General features: G+C 38.5%; 2 non-coding genes across 2 annotated transcripts; both read left to right on the top strand.

Annotated features, from left to right (window-relative positions):
* The first annotated feature begins 900 nt into the window (after nt 1–900).
* On the top strand, nt 901–1008 carry LOC148553008 (small nucleolar RNA R71). Its single transcript, XR_015893813.1, has one exon. It is a non-coding gene; the product is annotated as a small nucleolar RNA R71 (small nucleolar RNA).
* A 7793-nt stretch (nt 1009–8801) lies between these two features.
* LOC148553007 (small nucleolar RNA R71) lies at nt 8802–8909 on the top strand. Its single transcript, XR_015893812.1, has one exon. It is a non-coding gene; the product is annotated as a small nucleolar RNA R71 (small nucleolar RNA).
* Nucleotides 8910–9450: the final 541 nt, after the last annotated feature.

The following is a 9450-nucleotide window of genomic DNA, read 5'->3' as shown; positions in this document are numbered from 1 at the left end:
CAATGGGATCTCTATGGTCTCTAGATGAGCCTCAGAGTCCTTTGATTCCCCAGAGGGAAGCTCCTTATTGATCAGTGGACGTCCCAGGAGGTCTTCCTCCTTGGGATTCACGTCCTCTCCTCTCCTCACAGGTTCGGCCATGGCGCTTATGTCAATGGCCTTGCACTCTCCTTTTGGGTTCTCTTCTGTATTGCTTGGGAGAGTACTAGGAGGGATTTCAGTGATCCTTTTACTCAGCTGGCCCACTTGTGCTTCCAGATTTCTAATGGAAGACCTTGTTTCATTCATGAAACTTACAGTGGCCTTAGATAGATCAGAGACTAGATTTGCTAAATTAGAAGCATTTTGTTCAGAGTTCTCTGTCTGTTGCTGAGTTGATGATGGAAAAGGCTTGCTATTGCTAAACCTGTTTCTTCCACCATTATTAAAGCCTTGTTGGGGCTTTTGATCCTTCCATGAGAAATTTGGATGATTTTTCCATGTTGAGTTATAGGTGTTTCCATAAGGTTCACCTAAATAATTTACCTCTGCTATTGCAGGGTTCTCAGGATCATAGGCTTCTTCTTCAGAAGATGCCTCTTGAGTACTGTCGGATGCAGCTTACATTCCATGCAGACTCTGAGAAATCATATTGACTTGCTGAGTCAATATTTTATTCTGAGCCAATATGGCATTCAGAGTATCAACGTCAAGAACTCCCTTCTTCATAGGCGTCCCATTACTCACAGGATTCCTTTCAGAAGTGTACATGAACTGGTTATTAGCAACCATGTCAATGAGTTCTTGAGCTTCTGCAGGCATTTTCTTTAGATGAATGGATCCACCTGCAGAAGTGTCTAGTGACATCTTTGATAGCTCAGATAAACCATCATAGAATATATCCAGGATGGTCCATTCTGAAAGCATGTCAGAAGGACACTTTTTGGTCAACTGTTTGTATCTTTCCCAAGCTTCATAGAGAGATTCACCTTCTTTCTGTCTGAAGGTTTGAACATCAGCTCTAAGCTTGCTCAGCTTTTGAGGAGGAAAGTACTTGGCTAAGAAAGCTGTGACCAGCTTATCCCAAGAGTTCAGGCTGTCTTTAGGTTGAGAATCCAACCATAATCTAGCTCTGTCTCTTACAGCAAAAGGGAAAAGCATGAGCCTGTAGACTTCAGGATCTATTCCATTAGTCTTAACAGTATCACATATCTGCAAGAATTCAGTTAAGAACTGAAAAGGATCTTCAGATGGAAGTCCATGAAACTTGCAGTTCTGCTGCATCAGAGAAACTAACTGAGGTTTCAGCTCAAAGTTGTTTGCTCCAATGGCAGGAATGGAGATGCTTCTTCCATGTAAATTGGAATTAGGTGCAGTAAAGTCACCAAGCATCCTCCTTTCATTATTATTATTTTCGCCTGCCATCTCCTCTTCCTGTTCGAAAATTTCTGAAAGGTTTTCTCTAGATTGTTGTATTTTAGCTTCTCTTTAATTTTCTCTTCAGAGTCCTTTCAGGTTCTGGATCTGCTTCCACAAGAATGTTCTTATCCTTGCTCCTGCTCATAATACAAGGAAGAATGGACAGAAAAATGATAATAATAATAATAGAGATCCTTTATACCACAGTATAGGGATCCCTTTGTAAGTAGAAGAAGAGGGGAAGATAAAGGATGTGATGTAAAGGAAGAAACACAACTGTGAGGATTGGAATGTGAGATGAGATGTTAGGATATGAATGAATAAATAGAATGAGATGGGAGAGAAGGAGGGAATTTTCGAATTTTATTTTTGAAAAGGAGTTAGTGATTTTTGAAAATAGTTTTTGAAAAAGTTTAGTATTTTTTCAAATTTTTTTTTTATAAATTAAAATAATTAATAAATTAAAAAGAAATTTTGAAAAAGGGGAGAGATATTTTCAAAAAAATGAGAGAGAGAGAGTTAGTTAGGTAGTTTTGAAAAAGTTAAGAAACAAACAAAAAGTTAGTTAGTTAGTTGAAACAAATTTTGAAAAGATAAGAAGTTAGGAAGTTAGAAAAGATATTTTGAAAAGATATTTTTGAAAAAGATAAGATAAGAAGATATTTTTGAAAAGATATGGTTGAAATTAGTTTTGAAAAAGATTTGATTTTTAAAATCACAATTAATGACTTGATTCACAAGAAATCACAAGATATGATTCTAGAACTTAAAGTTTGAATTTTTCTTAACAAGCAAGTAACAAACTTCAAATTTTTGAACCAAAACATTAATTGTTTAAGTTATTTTCGAAAATTATGATTTAAAATGAGAAAAAGATTTTTGAAAAATATTTTTGGAATTTTCGAAAATAACTAAGAATTTTAAAAAAGATTTGATTTTTGAAAAAGATTTTGAAAAAGATAAGATTTTCAAATTTGAAAATTTGATTTGACTCATAAGAAACAACTTGATTTTAAAAATTTTTGAAAAAGTCAACTCAATTTTCGAATTTGATGAGAGAAAAAGGGAAAGATATTTTTTTGATTTTTGAATTTTTATGATGCAAGAGAAAAACATGAAAATTATGCAATGCATGAAATTTTTAGATCAAAACAATGAATGCATGCAATAATGCTATGAATGTCAAGATGAACACCAAGAACACTTTGAATGTCATGATGAACATCAAGAACATAATTTTGAAAAATCTTTAATGCAAAGAAAACATGCAAGACACCAAACTTAGAATTCTTTAATGCTTACGCACTAAGAATTCAAGAATGCATATGATAAACATGAAAAGACACAAAACAAAAAATCATCAAGATCAAACAAGAAGACTTACCAAGAACAACTTGAAGATCATGAAGAACACTATGAATGCATGAAATTTTCGAAAATTGCAAGATGCATATGCAAGTGACACCAAACTTATAATGTGACTCAAGACTCAAACAAGAAACAAGAATATTTTTTATTTTTATGATTTTATGATTTTTTTAGATTTTTAACTTATATTTTTCGAAAATTATTTAAAAAAAAAAAGAAAAATAAGGATTCAAAATTTTTAATATGAATTCCAGGAATCTTATGCTCTAAAGCTCCAATCAAAGGGTCAGGCATGGCTTAATAGCCAGCCAAGCTTTAGTATGTAACTCAGACATGACACGCCTGACATTCCTTGCATTCAACAGCCAATTGGCTAAGAAAGACAAAGAAGCTCTTCTCTTGAGTATAAGGATTGAGACATGGCTCTACAGCCAGCCAGGATGCAACATATAATTACATGGGCTGGAGTGATTAGTTGAATAACAATCCCAAAGTAGTTTGGGTATGGCTTTACAGCCAGATATGATTCAACATATTTCATGAAACACTAGAATTCATTCTTAAAAATTTTGAAGCCATAGAATAATTTATTTTTGAAAACATTTTTATTTTTTTTCGAAAATAGATGAGAAATTTTTGAAAGATTTTTGAAAATTTTTTTTTTTGAAAATAAAATAAAAAGAAAATTACCTAATCTGAGCAACAAGATGAACCGTCAGTTGTCCAAACTCAAACAATCCCCGGCAACGGCGCCAAAAACTTGGTGGACGAAATTGTGAACCAGTCTCTTTGTACTTGTGTGAAATTTAATAATTGGCTCTATTTGAATTCACAACTCCGTTCAACTGACCAGCAAGTGTACTGGGTCGTCCAAGTAATAAACCTTACGTGAGTAAGGGTCGAATCCACAGAGATTGTTGGTATGAAGCAAGCTATGGTCACCTTGTAAATCTCAGTCAGGCGGATTAAACATGATACTTGATTAGATTAAAATAAACAAAAAAAGGGGATAGAATACTTATGTAGATTCATTGGTAGGAATTTCAGATAAGCGAGTGGAGATGCTTTTCGTTCCTCTGAACCTCTGCTTTCCTGCTATCTTCATCCAATCAGTCTTACTCCTTTCCATGGCTGGCTTTATGCAAGGGCATCACCGTTGTCAGTGGCTACATCCCCTCCTCTCAGTGAATAATATGCTCACGCACCCTGTCACGGCACGGCTATTCATCTGTCGGTTCTCGATCATGCTGGAATAGGATTCACCCTCCTTTTGCGTCTGTCACTAACGCCCAACAATCGCGAGTTTGAAGCTCGTCACAGTCATTCAATCATTGAATCCTACTCGGAATACCACAGACAAGGTTTAGACTTTCCGGATTCTCTTGAATGCCGCCATCATTCTAGCGTACGCCACGAAGATTCTGATTAGGAGATCTAAGAGATATTCATTCTAGCTTAATTCATGTAGAACAGAAGTGTTCGTCAGGCACGCGTTCATAAGGGAGAAGGATGATGAGCGTCACATAATCATCACCTTCATCACGTTCTTGGGTGCGAATGGATATCTTAGAAGCGAAATAAGATGAATTGAATGGAAAACAGTAGTACTTTGCATTAATCTTTGAGGAACAGCAGAGCTCCACACCTTAATCTATGGAGTGTAGAAACTCTACCGTTTGAAAATACATAAGTGAAGGTCCAGGCATGGCCGAGATGGCCAGCCCCCTATGATCTAAGAACCAGGCGTCCAAAGATGCCTAATACAATAGTAAGAGGTCCTATTTATAATAAACTAGCTACTAGGGTTTACATGAGTAAGTAATTGATGTACAAATCCACTTCCGGGGCCCACTTGGTGTGTGCTTGGGCTTGGACTTGAGTGTTACACGTGCAGAGGCCATTTGTGGAGTTGAACGCCAGTTTCTGTGCCAGTTTGGGCGTTCAACTCTGGTTTTGGATCCTTTTCTGGCGCTGGACGCCAGATTTGGGCAGAAGGCTGGCGTTGAACGCAAGTTTACGTCGTCAATTCTTGGCCAAAGTATGGACTATTATATATTGCTGGAAAGCCCTGGATGTCTACTTTCCAACGCAATTGGAAGCGCGCCATTTCGAGTTCTTTAGCTCCAGAAAATCCACTTTGAGTGCAGGGAGGTCAGAATCCAACAGCATCAACAGTCCTTTTTCAACCTCTGAATCTGATTTCTGCTCAAGTCCCTCAATTTCAGCCAGAAAATACCTGAAATCACAGAAAAACACACAAACTCATAGTAAAGTCCAGAAATGTGAATTTAACACAAAATCTATTAAAAACATCCCTAAAAGTAACCAGATTCTACTAAAAACATACTAAAAACAATGCCAAAAAGCGTATAAATTATCCGCTCATCACAACACCAAACTTAAATTGTTGCTTGTCCCCAAGCAACTGAAAATCAAGTAGGATAAAAAGAATAGAATATACTATAAATTCCAAACTATCAATGAAACATAGCTCCAATCATATGAGCGGGACTTATAGCTTTTTGCCTCTTGAATAGTTTTGGCATCTCACTTTATCCATTGAGGTTCAAAATGATTGGCATCTATAGGAACTCAGAGTTCAGATAGTGTTATTGATTCTCCTAGTTCAGTATGATGATTCTTGAACACAGCTATTTTATGAGTCTTGGCCGTGGCCCTAAGCACTTTGTTTTCCAGTATTACCACCGGATACATAAATGCCACAGACACATAATTGGGTGAACCTTTTCAGATTGTGACTCAGCTTTGCTAAGGTCCCCAATTAGAGGTGTCCAGGGTTCTTAAGCACACTCTTTGTTTTTGCTTTGGACCTTGACTTTAACCGCTCAGTCTCAAGTTTTCACTTGACACCTACACGCCACAAGCACATGGTTAGGGACAGCTTGGTTTAGCCGCTTAGACCAGGATTTTATTCCTTTAGGCCCTCCTATCCACTGATGCTCAAAGCCTTGGGATCCTTTTTATTTGCCCTTGCCTTTTGGGTTTAAGGGTTATTGGCTTTTTCTTTTTCTTTCTATTTTTTTTTTCGCCCTTTTTTTTTTTTTCTGCAAGCTTTGTTCTTTGCTGCTTTTTCTTGCTTCAAGAATCATTTTTATAATTTTTCAGATTATCAAATAACATGTCTCCTAGTCATCATTCTTTCAAGAGCCAACATATTTAACATTCTTAAACAACAACTTCAAAAGACATATGCACTGTTCAATCATACATTCAGAAAACAAGAAGCATTGTCACCACATCAATATAATTAAACTAAGTTCAAGGATAAATTCGAAACTCATGTACTTCTTGTTCTTTTAAATTAAAACAGTTTTTCATTTAAGAGAGGTGATGGATTCATAGGACATTTATAACTTTAAGACAAAGTTACTACTACTAATGATCATGTAATGAAGGCACAATCATAGATAAGCACATAACATAGAAAACGACAAACAGAGAAGGCAAGAACAAGGAATGAATCCACCTTAGTGATGGTGGCGTTTCCTTCTTGAGGAACCAATGATGTCCTTGAGCTCTTCTATGTCTCTTCCTTGTCTTTGTTGCTCCTCCTTCATTGCTTTTAGATCTTCTCTGATTTCATGAAGGATGATGGAGTGCTCTTGATATTCCACCCTTAGTTGCTTCCAATAATTGTGTGGAAGAAAATGTATCCCTTGAGGTATCTCAGGGATCTCTTGATTTGCAGTCAAATGTTCTACCACTGAGCTATAGATCCTTTACATAATTGTTTTACCACACCAAACTTAGAATGTTGCTCGCCCTCGAGCAAAAGAAGAAGGAATAGATGAAGAAGAAGATGTGGAAATAAAAACTAGGATTATGAGGAGGTAAAGTGGGGATCCTGTGGGGTCCACAGATCCTGAGATGATCCTGTGGTGTCCACAGATCCTGAGGTGTCAAGGCATTTACATCCCTGCACCAATTTAGGCATGCAAAATGCCCTTGCACACAACTCTGGGCGTTCAGTGCCAGGTTGGTGCCCCTTTTGGGCGTTCAACGCCCCTTTGCTGCCATTTCTGGCGTTGAACGCCAGAACCATGCTTGTTCTGGGCGTTCAGCGCCAGGATGCTCCCATTCTGGGCGTTCAGCACCAGAACTATGCTCTGTTCTGGCGTTTGAACGCCAGACAGATGCTCCTCCAGGGTGTGATTTTTCTTCTGCTGTTTTTGATTCTGTTTTCAATTTTTATATTTATTTTGTGACTCCACATGATCATGAACCTAAGAAAACATGAAAAACAATAAAAAAATTAGATAAACATTGGGTTGCCTCCCAACAAGCGCTTCTTTAATGTCAATAGCTTGACAGTAGGCTCTCATGGAGCCTCACAGATGTGCAGAGCTTTGTTGAGACTCTCCAACACCAAACTTAGAGTTTGGATATGGGAGTTCAACACCAAACTTAGAGTTTGGTTGTGGCCTCCCAACACTAAACTTAGAGTTTGACTGTGGGGGCTCTGGTTGACTCTGCTTGGAGAGAAGCTTTTCCTGCTTCCTCTCCATGGTTGTAGAGGGAGATCCTTGAGTTTTGAATACAAGGGAGTTCTCATTCCATTGAAGGACTATTTCACCTCTGTCAACATCAATCACAGCTCTTGCTGTGGCCAGGAAAGGTCTTCCTAGGATGATGGATTCATCCTCTTCCTTTCCAGTATCCAGGACTATGAAATCAGTAGGTATGTAAAGGCCCTCAATCTTTACTAATACATCTTCTACTTGTCCATAAGCCTGTCTTCTTGAGCTGTCTGCCATCTCTAGTGAGATTTTAGTAGCTTGCACCCCATAGATTCCCAGTTTCTCTATTACAGAGAGGGGTATGAGGTTTATTCCTGAACCAAGGTCACATAGAGCCTTAAAGATCATGGTGCCTATGGTACAAGGGATTATGAACTTTCCAGGATCCTGTCTCTTCTGAGGCAATGTCAGTTGATCCAGATCACTTAGTTCATTGATGAACAAGGGAGGTTCAACTTCCCAAGCATCAATGCCAAATAATTTGGCATTCAGCTTCATGATTGCACCAAGAAACTTGGTAGTTTGCTCTTCAGTAACATCCTCATTCTCTTCAGAAGAGGAGTACTCATCAGAGCTCATGAAGGGCATAAGGAGGTTCAATGGGATCTCTATGGTCTCTAGATGAGCCTCAGAGTCCTTTGATTCCCCAGAGGGAAACTCCTTATTGATCACTGGACGTCCCAGGAGGTCTTCCTCCTTGGGATTCACGTCCTCTCCTCTCCTCACAGGTTCGGCCATGGCGCTTATGTCAATGGCCTTGCACTCTCCTTTTGGGTTCTCTTCTGTATTGCTTGGGAGAGTACTAGAAGGGATTTCAGTGATCCTTTTACTCAGCTGGCCCACTTGTGCTTCCAGATTTCTAATGGAAGACCTTGTTTCATTCATGAAACTTACAGTGGCCTTAGATAGATCAGAGACTAGATTTGCTAAATTAGAAGCATTTTGTTCAGAGTTCTCTGTCTGTTGCTGAGTTGATGATGGAAAAGGCTTGCTATTGCTAAATCTGTTTCTTCCACCATTATTAAAGCCTTGTTGGGGCTTCTGATCCTTCCATGAGAAATTTGGATGATTTTTCCATGTTGAGTTATAGGTGTTTCCATAAGGTTCACCTAAATAATTTACCTCTGCTATTGCAGGGTTCTCAGGATCATAGGCTTCTTCTTCAGAAGATGCCTCTTGAGTACTGTCGGATGCAGCTTGCATTCCAGGCAGACTCTGAGAAATCATATTGACTTGCTGAGTCAATATTTTATTCTGAGCCAATATGGCATTCAGAGTATCAACCTCAGGAACTCCCTTCTTCATAGGCGTCCCATTACTCACAGGATTCCTTTCAGAAGTGTACATGAACTGGTTATTAGCAACCATGTCAATGAGTTCTTGAGCTTCTGCAGGCGTTTTCTTTAGGTGAATGGATCCACCTGCAGAAGTGTCTAGTGACATCTTTGATAGCTCAGATAAACCATCATAGAATATATCCAGGATGGTCCATTCTGAAAGCATGTCAGAAGGACACTTTTTGGTCAACTGTTTGTATCTTTCCCAAGCTTCATAGAGAGATTCACCTTCTTTCTGTCTGAAGGTTTGAACATCAGCTCTAAGCTTGCTCAGCTTTTGAGGAGGAAAGTACTTGGCTAAGAAAGCCGTGACCAGCTTATCCCAAGAGTTCAGGCTGTCTTTAGGTTGAGAATCCAACCATAATCTAGCTCTGTCTCTTACAGCAAAAGGGAAAAGCATGAGCCTGTAGACTTCAGGATCTATTCCATTAGTCTTAACAGTATCACATATCTGCAAGAATTCAGTTAAGAACTGAAAAGAATCTTCAGATGGAAGTCCATGAAACTTGCAGTTCTGCTGCATCAGAGAAATTAACTGAGGTTTCAGCTCAAAGTTGTTTGCTCCAATGGCAGGAATGGAGATGCTTCTTCCATGTAAATTGGAATTAGGTGCAGTAAAGTCACCAAGCATCCTCCTTTCATTATTATTATTTTCGCCTGCCATCTCCTCTGCCTGTTCGAAAATTTCTGAAAGGTTTTCTCTAGATTGTTGTATTTTAGCTTTTCTTTAATTTTCTCTTCAGAGTCCTTTCAGGTTCTGGATCTGCTTCCACAAGAATGTTCTTATCCTTGCTCCTGCTCATAATACA

The sequence above is a fragment of the Arachis ipaensis genome, chromosome B7 (genome assembly GCF_059453495.1).
Source record: "Arachis ipaensis isolate K30076 ecotype BB chromosome B7, ASM5945349v1, whole genome shotgun sequence".
Lineage (NCBI taxonomy): Eukaryota > Viridiplantae > Streptophyta > Magnoliopsida > Fabales > Fabaceae > Arachis > Arachis ipaensis.
The sequence above is the reverse complement of the archived record's forward strand: the minus strand, read 5'-3'. Positions and strand labels throughout refer to the sequence as shown.